Source organism: Sphaeramia orbicularis, chromosome 11 (genome assembly GCF_902148855.1).
Source record: "Sphaeramia orbicularis chromosome 11, fSphaOr1.1, whole genome shotgun sequence".
NCBI lineage: Eukaryota > Metazoa > Chordata > Actinopteri > Kurtiformes > Apogonidae > Sphaeramia > Sphaeramia orbicularis.
Genome location: NC_043967.1, coordinates 29,953,517 through 29,971,157, shown reverse-complemented (window position 1 = coordinate 29,971,157; position 17,641 = coordinate 29,953,517). Strand labels below are relative to the sequence as shown.

At 41.1% G+C, this 17,641-nt stretch overlaps 1 protein-coding gene across 1 annotated transcript in view; it reads left to right on the top strand.

Moving 5' to 3' along the window:
- The first annotated feature begins 3,002 nt into the window (after positions 1-3,002).
- Positions 3,003-17,641, top strand: part of LOC115428029 (CMP-N-acetylneuraminate-beta-galactosamide-alpha-2,3-sialyltransferase 1-like) — a 54,135-nt gene continuing 39,496 nt past the window's right edge. The window contains exon 1 of the mRNA XM_030146803.1: positions 3,003-3,081. The gene's annotated coding sequence lies outside the window, so the exon portion shown is untranslated. The remainder of the gene's footprint in view (positions 3,082-17,641) is intronic.

The following is a 17,641-nucleotide window of genomic DNA, read 5'->3' as shown; positions in this document are numbered from 1 at the left end:
TCAGAATATTCAAATACAACATCAAAAAATAAAAAAAAATGAATGGCGATGTCTGTGAACCATGTCTGTGAACCATGTAATCCCAACCCTACATTTTAAACTCTGTAATTATCTATATTTCCCACACTTGCCCATCAACACATCACAACACTTTGCACCATGTGCTCAGGTAGTTTTGCCGATGAGGTCTGACGTTACATTTTGGTGCATTATGGGAAGTGAAGTTCTTATCCTGCAAAGTTACTAAATCCTCCGCATTTTAAGGGGGCAGGGGTGTCAAACTCATTTTCTTCTGGGGGCCACATTCAGCCCAATTTAATCTGAAGTGGGCCGGACCAGCAAAATAACAGCGTGATAGCTGATAAATAATTACAACTCCAAATTGTTTTAGTGCAAAAAAAAAAAAGACAATTATGCCAATATTTACGTTTACAAACTATCCAAACAAAAGGATGTGAATAACCTGAAAAAAAAAGAAATTTGTTAAGAAATATAAGTACAATTTTATCAATATTCTGCCTCGACTTATCATTTATACATATGCATTACAGGTCAGATCTACAAAGGCACAAAACATTTAGTAACAGGCAGAATATTGTTAAAATTGCACTGAATTTTCTTTAGACATTTCAGGTTGCTCATATTTGTTCAGGTTATTCATATTTTATTGTTAAAGGATAGTTTGTTAATGTAAACATTTTCATAATTTAATATTTTTTGCACTAAGTCAAAGAGAAAAAATTGGTGTTGTCATTATTTGTTATTATGATATTATTTTTGAGTTTGATGCCCTAACTTGCACTTTGCAAATTCATCCCGCGGCAGGACTGGAACCTTTGGTGGGCCGGTTTTGGACCCCGGGCCGCATGTTTGACACCTGTGGGTTTAGGGTTAGTGATTAGCGCGATTAGTGGCTAGTGCGATTAGTGGTTAGGGTTAGGTTCAGGGTTAGCACGATTAGCGCGATTAGTGTGATTAGTGGCTAGCACACTGACATGTGATCAGATGGCATTAAATAACACACAAAAGGAAGAAAATGCGTACAGATAGCACGCCAAATGCAATAAACTGGCGTTGCATATAACGCAATTTCATGAGATCAGTCTGGAACCCTTTTATCACTCATCAACCTGACAATACCAGGAGTCATCAGGCTCAAATCCTACTGTTAAGTATGATGTCATCATGCTGAAAAAGTAATGTGTAGGTACAAACAATGACCAGTCTATATGATTATTTAATAAAACTTATTTCTTCAGTTTGGCACCATCAGGGTTTGGAAGGGGCTAAAGTCATTTGTTTAACTCAAATACAGTGAGTGGTGTAGTTTTCCACGGCCAGTGTTTTACCTGCAGTAGATCATGATTTTAAGTGTCTCAAATCCTGTTGAAGCTCCTGGTCCTGGTCTGTTTCACATCCTATTCAACTCTGTGTTGACGTAATTTAATACTTTAATTACCTTGGACTGAACTGGACACCTCTGATAAAAAGCTGACAAATAAAACATGAATTGTAAAGATGTAAAACACTGTATAAAAGCCATATCCTGTTTCAGGGGAATCCATAAATATCCATTTTGACAGATGCACTTGGATCTAATGTTAGTTAGCTGTATTAATGTTAGTTGCTAATATATATATATTTTTTTAAAAATGTTTTACCTTTATTTCAAAGATTACAGTTAACAAAGATCAAACACAATCGACAAGGCCACAAGAACTTACAACAATCTTAACATACAAACAAAAACAAACAAATATATACCAAGGGATTCTTAAATATTAGTTCTCTTTAAAAAGTTCTTCATGTAGACACTTTTATCCCATCTGGAGGTAGTTGCTAATGTTTATAGGGTCTTCTGCTTCAGTTATGACCTGTAACTTTACTCACCATCTCCATCCATTTCCTCTGTTCTTTATCATCACGTGTTAGTGGTTGAATGACATCTGGATGTGTTTTATGGACTCAGGGACACAGTACTACAGCACAGTGAATATGGAATAATAAACAAAAGTAGAAGCAGAAGTAGAAAGTTACATCACAGCTTAAAAATAAAGAATGTTTAAGATGTGCTGGAGAAGACTTTACACAGCGGTCTGACTCTTCATCATCAACACAAGATTCTGGTAAAAAAAAAAAAGTTCACATAACTCTAGATGAAAATAAGGCTAAAGACGTTCATTTTGTCTTCTGTTTATGTAAATATAGTTTTTTCTTTTGTTCAGACAAGGAATAGTTTTTAGTTTTTAGATGTTACCTGCTTGACAGTTTCGACTGTGACTCCAGTCTTCCTCAGAAGCGACATCCGATGTGTCGCTGACACGTCAGTAACACGTTATTTAGATGAAAATAAGTGGCGCTGGGCACAACAAACCCTGCCCCATTGCATGTGTTATAGTTTATTTTGGCATCAGTCCAGCTGATGTTATCATGTCTGTGCATGTACTGATGCCAGCATAGTTTCAGCTATTATAAGTAAATGAAAAAAAAAAAAAAAAGATAAAAAAAAAATTCACAATTTTTTTTTTACTTTGACCTACTTTTCCCAAAATGTAATCACATCCATTCTGGGTCACTGGCAATCTATAAACCCAATTTGGTGTGAATTCAACCAATAGTTTTGCTGCTAAAGTGTTAACAAAGAAAGAAACAAACGGAAACAAAAACAATAATAAATACTTTGTTGTCACATTGTGTAAGTATTGTGTGGCATAAATGATGCAGTGTTGAATTTGCTCCATAATCAACACTAAAAGTCATCCAACTGAACAATCTGAGTGACTTTTTTTTTTTTATTGTGTAGCATATAAATTGTTTGTCATATTTGATAAAATAAGACACAAGTGGCACCAAGCATGAGAAAGTAATACTTGAACGATTAATGCCACTGATGATGACAATGATACTGGTCTTATGTGTCAGCTGAAGTACACACCTTTAGCCCATCCCACTGAACACACACCGCTTGTTTTTCATATTGTAAATGCCTGTCAACACTGTCATTCAAGGCAGTTCTCTTTGTTCATCCACACTGACAGACCTACCTGTGTACTTTGGAAATACCACTCTCTTATTCATGAGGTGAGTATATTTCTAGTCTCCTCATTTTTAATTTTAAAATAATTATTCTGATTTGTTGCTACCGAACTAATGCGTGTTCAGCTTGTTCACCACCAAGCAACTGAAGAAAAAACAAGAACCGTGCAACTATTGTTTAGAACTGTCTATCAATGAAACAATTAAAAATACTTTAAATATGGATATTTACATGGTAGACCTCAATGTAGAATCAGTACATGTGAAGTTAAATCATACAGAGTTCTAATAAAACCATCAAAGCTGTCAGAAATGGCTTTTTTTTTTTTTAATTACATTTTTGATTAGAAAAAGAAGATACAAAAACTACAAGCTGAATTTTAACAGCATAAAATAAACAAGACACTATTATTTTAACAGTACCAGTGAAGTAACTAAGTAAAGTAATATGTATTTATATAGTACTTATCACTGAGGAAAAACTGAGAGAGTTTTACAGATTAAAGGACATAAGACAACACAAAAAATACAAAATGCAAAAATCTGAAATACCAGTTAAATTATGGAACACCCATATACACAAAAAAATAAAGGTGTGTCTTGAGACGCCTCTTTAAAACATCAATGGAGGCTGCAGCTCGTAGATCAGGTGGAAGAGCATTCCACCATCTGGGAGTGACTGTTCCAAAGGCTCTGTCAGCTTTGGTTTTGAGGCTGGGATGGGGGACGAGCAGCAGACCCTGATCAGGTGACTTCAGTGGCCACATGGGAGCATACTGATGTAACAGTTCAATAAGATAATGCGGTGTCTGACCATGAAGAGCTCTGTAGGTGAGGACCAGAACCTTGAAGTGCACCCTGAAACTGACAGGCAGACAGTGCAAAGACGCTAAGACCAGGGTGATATGACAGAATGTTCTGGTGTTGGTCCACAGATGATTAGCTGAGGCAAGTAAAGAGGGAATGGCAGTAGTCTAAGTGTGATGATACAAAGGCATGGATGATCATTTCCAGCTCAAAATGTTGGCACTTCCATGGACCCTCAAATTGTGCAAATATAACTTGTGCATAAAAATTTACCTTATGGAAGAACGGCAATTTTTTTTATTAAAAGCAAGAGGTGGTTTTTCAGGCATAGCGCTACAGTTGTCCCTCACTATAACGCGGTTCACCTTTCGCGGCCTCACTGTTTCGCAGATTTTTTTAAATTAAATTTTGCATGCTTTGTTTTTTTACAGCGTATGAACACACATTATGCTCTGCGTCCTGATTGGCTAAGAGAGAACCCGCACATTGTGTTCTGCGTCTTGATTGGCTAAGGGAGAACCCGTGCATTGTGTTCTGCGTCTTGATTGGCTAAGGGAGAACCTGCGCATTGTGTTCTGCGTCTTGATTGGCTAAGGGAGAACCCACGCATTGTGTTCTGCGTCCTGATTGGCTAAGGGAGAGCCTGTGCATTGTGTTCTGCATCCTGATTGGCTAAGGGACTGTAGACCATTGTCAATCAATCTCCTCCGTGCTGTGTCTCCTGTACAGTATAGAATGCGATCGGCTCATTCTATAATACTGTACTTATTTTTTAAAATCTATGAAGGTTTGGACTTTGAGAGTGTTTAAACAAGAGAGAAATGTGAGAAATTGTTAATGCCTGTCTGAGAAAAGTGTATAAAGTGTGTGGTGAGGGGTTTTACAGCCCTAAAACATATATAATAATTGTAAAAAATAAAGCTGACTACTTTGTGGATTTCACCTACTGTTTTTAGAACATAACCCCCACGATAAACAAGGGACCACTGTATTGGTGTATCATGCAAAACTGCAGTGGAAAGACATTTTTCCGCAACTAGAGTCACATGAGTAAAAAAAAACAAAAACAGATGTTGACGGATGTTACAACAACAAGAAGAAGAGTTTTAAAACAAATACGGTGCGGCATGTGTGGACACACCAGGAAACCAGATCATTTTTTTAATTTAGTACAGGATAGAGGGGTAATATATAATAATCATGAATATATCTGTAAATCAACATATTTACATTCGTAACCATGTTTATGGAATGACTTCTTGTGTCATCTCGCGATAATAAATAGACAAATCATCACATTTGTGATTTTAAAAAAAAAACTGACATTACGCTCTTCTGGGTTTTTTTACATTCAGTAAATATCGATAAAGTTTTGCACATATGTCCACTGAGTTAGGGTTAGCCTGTTTCCCACTCTCACATGGAACTATGAACACCAGAAAATGTTCACACACTTCCTGTTTTTTATTTGGTTACAATAGTATCAGATTCTAAAGTGTTGATGAAAGGCTGTCTTTTTGTTTGGGTGATGTTACTGTTGTTTGTTCATAAATTCTTCAGTTCTGTGACTTAAATGGCATATAGTAATACTGCGTTCCAGGCAACCCATAGCTTGTGTTTTTCCAACCTTCTATCAGTGAAAACGCACTGGAATGTCAGTCAAACCCGTGACTTCCACCTATGAACTCATACTAGATTGATGTACTCCCAGTTCCGAGCTCTGACGTCATGTAGCCCGTCAAACAACAATGGCAGCCCCAATGGATGCGGTGTTTGTTTATTTATTTATTTGCGCATCACAAACAGCAAGAAAAAAATCAAAATTTCATGCAAGTAACACGATTGTGCAGGAGAGGATAGGAGCCAAAAAAGGCTTATATAAATACCTCCCTGGAAATAAACAATACACACAAAATAAAAAAGAATAAAAATACGACATAACTGAAAAAATTAAAAGTTAAAAAAAAAATACAAATCAAATGATATAAAGCCTTACATTTTTTCATAAATTAGAGTCCTTTTCAGATGCTTTTTAAATAGTGATAAAGAAGATGTTGATTTAAGTTCAGGACGGAGGTTATTCCAAAGATGTGTAACTGAAAGAAGTTAGGCAGTTGGGAAGACAAAATTTGTTTGAGTATCGTGTAGGATAATTGTGTATAACAGACAACATAAAAAAGTTCTGGAAAGCTTTAGGAAGGACATGAGTTAAGTGAACATATTGCCAAATTGTTTATTAAAACAAGGTATTGTTTTAATGTAATTTATCCGCAAATGTCCTGCATAATCAGCAGCAACTCTAGCATTAGGACAGGAATAAATTAATACCAAATATCCAAATATATGAATATTGCAACATAAAAAATATAACAGCTTCTCTCGCCTTATGCACCATTTTTCCTCCTTTGTTTAGGAACAAGCAGCTCTGGGCTAGAAATGACTGTAAATGAACATAAGCTCCATATAAAGCCGTGTTGGTTTATTTACATCTAACTCCCACAATTCCTTGCGCTCAGGCAGTTTGGTGTGACTTGTCTGGAATGTTATGGTTTGAAGTTGTGACTTATGGGCTCAAAAACCTGCCTGAAACGCAGCATAAGTCAAACCTGTGTAGCTGGTTGAACAAGTGGCATAGAACAAAAAAATATATTTACTATGACGCTGTGGAAAATTAAAGGTCATACCAAATCTGGATTTCTATTGTTTCTGTCGTCGTCAGGTAGCAGCACTACAATGGACATAAAAAGACCTGTAGAAAAACAAACTGAAATATTTTAGGGAGGAGAAAGAAAATTAAACGACTGAAATACTGTGGTTGCACAAGTGTGCACACCCTGTGTCTGCGTTCACAATTAACTGATCACACACACTCACAGTCATGTTAAATGGGAGTCAACACACATGCCTCCATTTAAAGTAGCTCTGATTAATCCCAAATGAAGTTCTAGTAGGCTTGTCTGGGCATTTTTGTAATAAAAGCCAAAGGTATTATAGCTGAAGGGTGTGCATATTTATGCAAGCAGGTTATTGTAAGGTTTTATTTTGTATTTTTTTTCCCTTAAAAGATTTCAGTTTGATTTTCAATTGAGTTGTACAGGTTTTAGATCACATTAATGGTGGGAAAAGTTTTGAACTGATTTATCTTGGTCTCTTTTTTTAAATCACAAAAGCCTAGCATTTTAACAAAGGTGTGTAGACCTTTTATATCCACTGTGTATTCACGACCATTCCTGATATAGAATAATGATACCGATTACATTTAAGGGCCTGTATTCTGTAATGATGCATTTTAATAGGAACCAGAGCGATAGTGTTTGTATGTATGAGACTTATAACCCATATGCTGTTTCAAACTGAAATAATAATAATAATAATAATAATAAAATTGCATTTATAAAGTACTTTTCATTCAGTCCAATCCCAAAGTGCTAAAGAGAAAAAAACAGTCCAATAAAAATAAAAGAATAAAAATAAAAAACAAAAAATAAAAATAAAATACTGTATCAGGAATAAAAGACTAGGCGAATAAAACAGAGCATCAGGGTGGTCCATAAAAAGCCTGTCTAAACAGGAATGTTTTTAGCCCCTTTTTTATAAAATTTAAAAAATAAATTAAATAACTTGTAATAATAATAATAATCCATTAATTAGTGATTAGTTACGCAAAAAAAAGATCAATAATATCCCTTTTTTTTTTTTACCAACAATCAGAAGATTGTTTTAATATACAGAACATAAACATCTCTTCTGTTATGCTTATATTCTGTATAATAAAACAATCTGAGTTTTTCATTTTTTCAACATAACCATTAACTGAAGGTATTTTTAAAAATGTTTTTGACTTTAGATCGATTAAACAAAAGAGAAGACACTTTCCTGATCTTAGATATTTTACACACACTTGCCCATAAAGTTGGAATAAGTTTCTTTTCAGACAGATTTGTTGTTTCATTCCTGTTAATACACACCAGTAATCACCTTTGACCAGGTGGAATGATTACATACTGAGTCCCAGTTACACTTTATCTATCAAGAATAAGTTGACATTTAAACATTGTCACAATCATTTCATATGAAGATGTAAAATTGTTTTATTCTAACTTTATTGGCCAACAGTGTTTAAAATAAAAAGTTAGCAGATGAGTTGAGACAGCTTAGACTTCTTTGCCTTCTTTCTAAATCAGAGGTTAAAGGATACCTTTTTCCTTTTCATTAATGGAGACTCGTGTATTTTACAAATCATTAGCCTCATAGAATAATTGACTAAGTCAATTAAGTTTTGGCCAGATTGTCATATCTGCATAACTTTACTCTCCTAACACTGCTGCTTCATTTTATGCAGCTATCACTATTTGGCCAAAAATATGATTTTTACTTTGCTATGATATGGATATCGCTGCATGAAAAGTGGGGTTTTCGTCAGTTAACGTCCCTGTAAATTGCTGTGGAACTTGAAATTAACGCCTACTGGTGGGAATTTGAAGTCACCACAGAAAATTCTCTCTAACTGCCGGGAATTGCCGTGAATTCCCCCCCTCTGGTTAGAGAGCCTTGGCAATAACCCCTCCCCAGCCCCTTGGGCTATGTGAGGTTTTCGTATGTAAATGGTCCTGCTGTGAGCTATCCAAATGCAAATGGAGTCGTCCATGACACAGCAGTTTACAGTGGAGGTGACACAACAACTGACTGACTTGAACCAGGCAGACACTGGATGAGCCACCAGACTGTGGACAAGAACCAGAAAAAGGCTGGAGCACAATCCACAAACTGTGGTAAGTCTATATTCAATTAATTATTACATGTGTGCTATTTAGGTGGGAATTTTATCTTAGTGTGACTTTCTTAGTTAATTGCACAGTGTATGATAGTGCGGTTTGACTTGTGGAACTGATTAAAGTCATGAATCTGTCACATTGACCTGCTTGAACCTGGAGGTGTTTGTTCCTCAAAGTGACTTAGTCTTGTATTTTTTTAGGAAGGTGTGCGCCGTCTGCAAAACAGTGAAGGAAACAACAGATGGTATGAACTAGAGCAACGGTAAGATTTTAAAGAGTTTGGATCCATTCTGCTCTATAGAAGTAAATGTATGCCTTTAATGTCTGCTTTTTCTGAACTATTTCTATTTGGTTTTCAGACTGAGCTCACCCACAGTGAAGCAGTGACTGCTCATTTAATGGCAGCTCCAGCTGAAGGTCCAGGCTGGAATGGAGTAGAAAGTGGAGTCCTGTTGATTAAGTAACTTTAATAGTTTGTTGTGTTTTGTTTCTCTGTTGTTATAATCCTATGCATCTATTTTTTTTACTCTTCCTAACTTGTATATTTTAATTCCAGTGGTCTGTAAGACATAAAGAAACAGTCCAATGGAACTACACATACAGCCAACCAGATCTAACAGTCCAGGCAGAAACCATGAACATTTCAACCCACAGCAGAGAAGAAAGACGGTAAGATTTAGAAGAATCTGTTTAATGTGAATCTGACACAAACACCACATTCTACTACTGTTAGCCTCACAGTGCAGCACTGATGGTACTTCTGTCTGGACAGCAGCTGGAGGCAAAAGAGGCTGAACTGGCCAACAAGGAGGAGATTTATGGAGGGGGATCACAATGGATATGACGTCTGATGAAGAAGATGGCACTGCTGATGGGACATCTGGGTTGACTGTAAGGCCTCCATCCTTCCAGAGTCTGGAGCTCTAACCTTTGAGCTGCACTCCAACACACACTCCAGCAGAACCAACACATGTTCTACCACCACAGACACTACAGCAGAACCAACACATGTTCTACCACCACAGACACTACAGCAGAACCAACACATGTTCTACCACCACAGACACTACAGCAGAACCAACACATGTTCTACCACCACAGAAGACTGGACTGGACCACCCTCAGAGAAGATGGCACCAACACTTGTCTGATGTGATGTTTTTAGGTCAAAGATCAAACTTATTTCATACGTTGTATAAATTACTTTCATAAGTTACAATAAGTTGATAATAGATAAATCAGTTAAAATCTGTTAAAATGCAGTTGGCTTAAGAATTGATAGGAGTGAGATATCTTCTCCTTAAGGATCTTTGTGTTCGCTGTGCGCTAAGGTTGTATACAGAGTGGGCGCTCTTTTGCTAGAGATGATCTTTGCCGTATATTTCCATCCATCCATCCATTCTCTTCCGCTTATCCGGGGCCGGGTCGCGGGGGTAACAGTCTAAGCAGGGATGCCCAGACTTCCCTCTCCCCAGACACCTCCTCCAGCTCTTCCGGGGGGATCCCGAGGCGTTCCCAGGCCAGCCGAGAGACATAGTCTCTCCAACGTGTCCTGGGTCTTCCCCGAGGTCTCCTCCCGGTGGGACATGCCCGGAACACCTCCCCAGGGAGGCGTCCAGGAGGCATCCGAAACAGATGCCCGAGCCACCTCAGCTGGCCCCTCTCGACGCGGAGGAGCAGCGGCTCTACTCCGAGCTCCTCCCTGGTGACTGAGCTCCTCACCCTATCCCTAAGGGTGCGCCCAGCCACCCGACGGAGGAAACTCATTTCGACCGCTTGTATCCGGGATCTTGTCCTTTCGGTCATGACCCAAAGCTCATGACCATAGGTGAGGGTAGGAACGTAGATTGACCGGTAAATCGAGAGCTTCGCCTCTCGGCTCAGCTCCTTCTTTACCACAACCGACCGGTACAGCGACTGCATCACTGCAGACGCTGCACTAATCCGTCTGTCAATCTCACACTCCATCCTTCCCTCACTCGTGAACAAGACCCCGAGATACTTAAACTCCTCCACTTGGGGCAAAGACTCCCCACCGACCCGGAGAGGGCAAACCACCTTTTTCCGGTCGAGAACCATGGCCTCGGATTTGGAGGTGCTGATCCTCATCCCGCTCGCTTCACACTCGGCTGCAAACCGCCCCAGTGCACGCTGAAGGTCCAGGTTCGATGAGGCCAACAGGACAACATCATCTGCAAAAAGCAGAGATGAAATCCTGTGGTCCCCAAACCGGACCCCCTCCGGCCCTTGGCTGCGCCTAGAAATTCTGTCCATAAAAATTATGAACAGAACCGGTGACAAAGGGCAGCCCTGCCGGAGTCCAACATGCACCTGGAACAGGTCTGACTTACTGCCGGCAATGCGAACCAGGCTCCTGCTTCGGTCATACAAGGACCGGACTGCCCTTAGCAAAGGGCCCCGGACCCCATACTCCCGAAGCACCCCCCACAAGATACCACGAGGGACACGGTCGAACGCCTTCTCCAGATCCACAAAACACATGTGGACTGGTTGGGCGAACTCCCATGAACCCTCGAGCACCCGATGGAGAGTATAGAGCTGGTCCAGCGTTCCACGACCAGGACGAAAACCGCATTGTTCCTCCTGGATCCGAGGTTCGACTATCGGTCGGATCCTCCTCTCCAGTACCCTGGAATAGACTTTCCCCGGGAGGCTGAGGAGTGTGATCCCCCTATAGTTGGAGCACATCCTCCGGTCCCCTTTCTTAAAAAGGGGAACCACCACCCCGGTCTGCCAATCCAGAGGTACTGTCCCCGACCGCCACGCGATGTTACAGAGACGTGTCAACCAAGACAGTCCCTGCACATCCAGAGACTTAAGGTACTCAGGGCGAATCTCATCCACCCCCGGTGCCCTGCCACCGAGGAGCTTGCCAACCACCTCGGTGACTTCAGCTTGGGTGATGGACGAGTCCACCTCTGAGACCTCAGCCTCTACTTCTTCTATGGAAGACGTGGCAGTGGGATTGAGGAGATCCTCGAAGTATTCCTTCCACCGCCCGACAACATCCCCAGTCGAGGTCAGCAGCTCCCCACTTCCACTGTAAACAGTGTTGGTGGCGCACTGCTTTCCCCTCCTGAGGCGCCGGATGGTTTGCCAGAATTTCCTCGAGGCCGACCGATAGTCCTCCTCCATGGCCTCCCCAAACTCCACCCAGACCCGAGTTTTGCCTCCACAACCGCCTGGGCTGCAGCACGCTTGGCCTTCCGGTACCCATCAGCTGCCTCGGGAGTCCCACGGGCCAACAAGGCCCGATAAGACTCCTTCTTCAGCTTGACGGCATCCCTTACTTCCAGGGTCCACCACCGGGTTCGGGGATTGCCGCCACGACAGGCACCGGAGACCTTGCGACCACAGCTCCGAGCAGCCGCTTCGACAATGGAGGTGGAGAACATGGTCCACTCGGACTCAATGTCCCCAACCTCCCCCGGGATCTGGGAGAAGCTCTCCCGGAGGTGGGAGTTGAAGACCACACTGACATCGGGTTCCGCCAGACGTTCCCAACAGACCCTCACAACACGTTTGGGCCTGCCGAGTCGGTCCAGTTTCCTCCTTCGCCAGCGGATCCAACTCACCACCAGGTGGTGATCGGTTGACAGCTCTGCCCCTCTCTTCACCCGAGTGTCCAAAACACGCGGCCGGAGGTCTGATGATACGACAATGAAGTCGATCATCGACCTCCGGCCTAGGGTGTCCTGGTGCCAAGTGCACTTATGGACATCCCTGTGTTGGAACATGGTGTTTGTTATGGACAAACTGTGACTAGCACAGAAGTCCAGTAACAGAACACCACTCGGGTTCAGATCAGGGAGGCTGTTCCTCCCCATCACCCCCCTCCAGGTCTCACTGTCGTTGCCCACGTGGGCATTGAAGTCGCCCAGGAGAACAATGGAGTCCCCAGTCGGAGCACCATCCAGCACCCCTCCCAGAGACTCCAAGAAGGCCGAGTACTCTGCACTGCTGTTCGGCCCGTAGGCCGAAACAACAGTGAGGCACCTGTCCCCAACCCGAAGGCGTAGGGACGCGACCCTCTCGTTCACCGGGGTGAACTCCAACACATGGCGGCTGAGCTGAGGGGCTATGAGTAAGCCCACACCAGCCCGCCGCCTCTCACCGCAGGCAACGCCAGAGAAGTGGAGAGTCCAGCCCCTTTCGAGGGGTTGGGTTCCAGAGCCCAAGCTATGTGTGGAGGTGAGCCCGACTATATCTAGACGGTATCTCTCAACCTCCCTCACAAGCTCTGGCTCCTTCCCCCCCAGCGAAGTGACATTCCATGTCCCAAGAGCTAGACTCCGTGTCCGGGGATCGGGTTGTCGGGCTCCCTGCCTTCGACTGTCACCCAATCCACACTGCACCCGGCCCCTATGATTCCCTCGATGGGTGGTGAGTCCGTCGGAGGGTGGGCCCACGTCGCTCTTTCGGGCTGGGCCCGGCCGGACCCCGTGGGCATAGGCCCAACCACCAGGCGCTCGCATACGAGCCCCAACCCCAGGCCTGGCTCCAGGGTGGGGCCCCGGCTGCGCCGTACCGGGCGACGTCACGTTTTTTAGATGTTTCTTGTTCATAAGGGCTTCTGAACTGCTCTTAGTCTGGCCCATCACCCAGGACCTGTTTGCCTTGGGAGACCCTACCAGGGGCATAAAGCCCCCGACAACATAGCTCCTGGGATCATTCGGGCACACAAACTCCCCCACCACGATAAGGTGGCAGTTCAAGGGGGAGGCCGTATATTTCCGTTCGTTCTTTTCTCTGCAGTTAAAGTTCAGAAAAACTCATGTTCGCTAAGTGTGCTCTACTACTGTGTGCCTTGGAAAATGTTCTTCTTTGTAAGTGTATATATCCGAAAACAACATTAGGTTCTAGATGTTGGTTGATTGAAACTGTTCTGTGAACGTCTAATGAAGCTAATGTTTATGCTATTCAAGCTAGTGATGTGAGTGCATTACGTGTGTAGAGTAATTAATAAGAACTGTCTGTTAGTAATTTAAGCTGGATGTATTTTATATGTTGCAGTTACAAAAACGTTTCAGAAAACGTCAAGTAAAGGAAAAGCTCCAGCTCAGAACAGAAAGCCTTGTTTGGACTCTACTGTGTTGTTGTTTGTGGCTGTAGCTGCACAGACACATGTTGTGAGGACAGCACATCTGACTGAACTGACTGTGGACATTCTAAGTGTGTTTAATTTGAAAGTGTTGGCACTGTTTTCTTAAATATGTTAGTGTGCTTTTTGTATTCTGCATTCTATTAAAGCTTGTCCTTATTTTTTAACATGATCTTGGCAGTCGTGTTCTTTCTTAATTGATATTGGTGGTGATGTTTTCAGTATGTGAATTATTACCCTGCAACAATAAATACATACGTAAATAAATATCTGAATAATAAACATAATAATAACAATAATAATAATATTTTTAATGGGTGGGGCATATTATAATGCTGCACAGATGACCAATCACATGTGAGCTGTCCTTTGTGGTAACATCCAATGGGATGCTATAAAAAGAAAAAAAAACATCCAATGTGTGTCTCTGTGGTCGGACATGGCAGGCACCAGTGACATTCAAATGTAAATGAGGGTCGTTCACACCTCTGCGAGCTATTAACCCCCGCACCCGCTCGCCCCCACACCCGCCCCGCTCCTCCTCCCCTGTTGGGTCCGTTTGCGGCAGTTTCCGGCACAGCTGAACTTTTCTGTAAACTCACGATAATTACCGGGAATCTTTGAAGTTGGCGGGTGTTTACGGGGTCGATAATCTGGTTTTTCATGCAGTGTATGATTGGCCAGTATGCTATAAGCAGTGGTGGAATGTAACAAAGTATTAGTACTTCGTTACTGTACTTAAGTCAATTTTTACGTATCTGTACTTTACTTAGGTAAAAATAATAATGGGTACTTTTGATTTTACTGTTACATTTTGTGGCAGTTATCTGTACTTTCTATTTCACTACATTTGTACGATTTATGCCGTTACTCGTTACATTTTATGAACACAGTTTCGGCAGAATCTTGCCTAATAAAATAGTTCTCCTACTGACTAAGTTGTGGCCTTGTTTGCCATTGCATCAGGTGGTTCTATTAGCTCCAGTGATGGCAGAGCGTGTGTTTGCCAGCTGAATCTCCGTTTCAATTTATGTGGAAAGTGCAGATGTCAAACTATTTTATTTTTTTTAATTTTATATTTATTTAACCAGGAAAACCTCATTGAGATTAAGAATCTCTTTTTCAAGAGTGTCCTGGCCAAGACGGGCAGCAGTACATTAAATAGTTACAGACAGACTTCCATACATAAAACGAATACACATAGACAAGTCAAACCTTCCAAAGTCAACTCAAAAAGTGCTCATGAAATGTAGACAAAAGTGCGTCAGGTAAAACATCTGCAGCCAGATGTCTCCCTCTCTAAGTCACACAGTATCCTCTTAAAAGTGTCCAACGAAACCAGATCCTTCAGTTTCAGGTCTTTTTGTAGTTCATTCCAGGTGAATGGGGCCGCATACCTGAAGGCCTTTTTCCCCTGTTCAGTTCTAACTTTAGGAACAGACAACAAGAAAAGACCCTGAGAACGCAGATTATAAGAGTCTGTGGTTCTCCGACTGATGTAGGTCTGAAGGTAGGATGGAAGCAGACCTAAAATAGACTTGTAAATTAAAATACGCCAGTGATTCAGTCTGCGAGCCGACAAAGAAGACCATCCTACATGATCATAAAGCAGACAATGATGGGTAAGAGATTTAAAATTGCTGATGAACCTCAGAGTTCCATGATACACACTGTCCAGTGACCGTAAACTATGGGTGGAGGCATGCATGTACAAGACATCACCATACTCCAACACAGACAGAAATGTAGCTGAAACCAGTCTCCTTCTTGATTCGAAAGACAGACATGATTTAATTCAAAAGAAGAAGCCAAGTTTTAGTTTTAGTTTTCTAACAAGCTGCTGAATGTGCGCAGAGAAAGAAAGGGAGCTGTCACTTAAAATGCCTAAATATTTATAGGTCGGGACGAGTTCTATCTGTGTTCCCTGGGTAGTGATCAGTGAAGGCAGGTTTGACCTTGAGTTTGAAAACATCATTACTTTTGTTTTATCTGCATTTAAAACCAGTCTTAAGTCATGAACATTTTGTTGGACGGTATTAAAATTAATACTGTGAAATCAATGGTGTTAAAATACAAGTAAAAACAAACTTTTGAGACACTATATGAAAACAGAATTTTTGCTAATAGTGTCATTATGTTTGGTGCATGTTCGATGCAGGAAAAGACGGTAAAAACAGACTTAGAAGTCCATACTGCATGCATAATCTGGTTTTTCCATGACCAGGAAAGTTGTGGAAGTAGCAGCAATAGAAAAGAGACAGTAACAGGATAAGCACACTTCAAGATTTCAGAGATTTATTTACATTTAGCTTTTTTTTTTTTTTTTTTTTTTGGAGTGTATAATTAGTGTGGAGTGCAGTGTGAATCTGTAGTGTAGCTGGGTTTTGTTTTGTGCGTCTGAGAATTAATGACACTTGTGGTTCACACACATTCTACACATGAAATCACCTGGTATTACAAAAGTGTCTTCTTTAAAATTAAGTTACAATTGAACTGAAAAGGAATTAAATGAACCATGGGAAATGTGGGAATAAAAAACTTGTTAATTTTTTTATTTATTTATTTTTTTAAAGAATTCTAGGTCATTTTTTTTACTGCACTGAACAGAGCCCAGTGTTTTGAATAGTTTTGCAAGTAAATAAATCATTTAAAGAGATACCATGTCTTAATTGGTTTAACTTAATGGTAAATTAGTGGGTAATACCTAGGAGATCACTTGTCATCCCCAGAATTATAAATTAGAGTACGCACAGTATTGGACAGAGTACGCACAATAAGTACACCAACCTTTAAAATACACAGCAGTGACATGGGCATACAGTATATCTACATTCTTTATCAAAATGACACAGGTCAGACATTGAGACAACCCATTGTGTGAGTACTTTCACTTAAAAAAAAATACTTTGAAGTCAATTTAAAAGTAAGCACGTAGTACTTTTACTTAAGTAAGATAACTAATGAAGTACTTCTACTTTTACTTGAGTATATACACTACCGGTCAAAAGTTTAATAGTCAAATAGTCAAATAGTGGTCGTTGTAAGCAAGTCTCAGTTTCAGCTGTGAAGAGAAGACTTCCAGTTGCAGGTTTGATGGGTTGAGTTGCAGCAAGAAAGCCATTGCTGAGACTTCAGAATAAGAAAAAGAAGCTTGTCTGGGCCATGAGACACCACCAGTGGACTACTGGAGACTGGAAGAAGGCGTTATAGACTGATCAAACCGGCAACTGGAAGTCTTCTGTTCACAGTGTAAACTCAGACTTACTTACTACGACCACTACTGAGCTGTGCTTTCAGCTGTTGTCCTGTGAGTCTCCTCTCACTCCAGCTGTTGACTCTCAGAAACTTATCTTCTGATTCTGTTGTGTCTTTGGCTCTGCCAGACCTCTTCCTGTCAGCATTTCCCCCAGTTTCTGAGTACCTTTGAATGGTGAAGGAAACTGGACTTACTGACACCTTGAGTTTCTTGGCAATTTCTCTGTAGGACAGACCTACATTTTTCAGTGTTATGATGGTCTGTCTCTCTTCTATCGTTAAATTCCTTTTCCTCACCATTTTTTATAGCAGCACACTACTTTCTGCAGTACAATACTGTTCAAATAATGCTCACAACGGTATGGTACCAAAGTGTGTTCCAACACTACTTTTATGCAGACAGGGGGTTGGAAGGAATTCACAAACGTTGGGACACCTGGAGGAACTGGTAGCACCAACTATCCAGGCTTGATCAACCTCCATTGCTGCAGAACTGCTTTAAGTTGTTAACTCATTTCTTGTTCACTTTTTTTTATATAATTTCTGAAATGTACATTAATTTTCAGTTTTGTTTAACCTTACCTTTTTTTTTTAACCTCTGGCAGTTCATCGCTTACCTTTGTACCATTTCAAGCTATTCATTGGA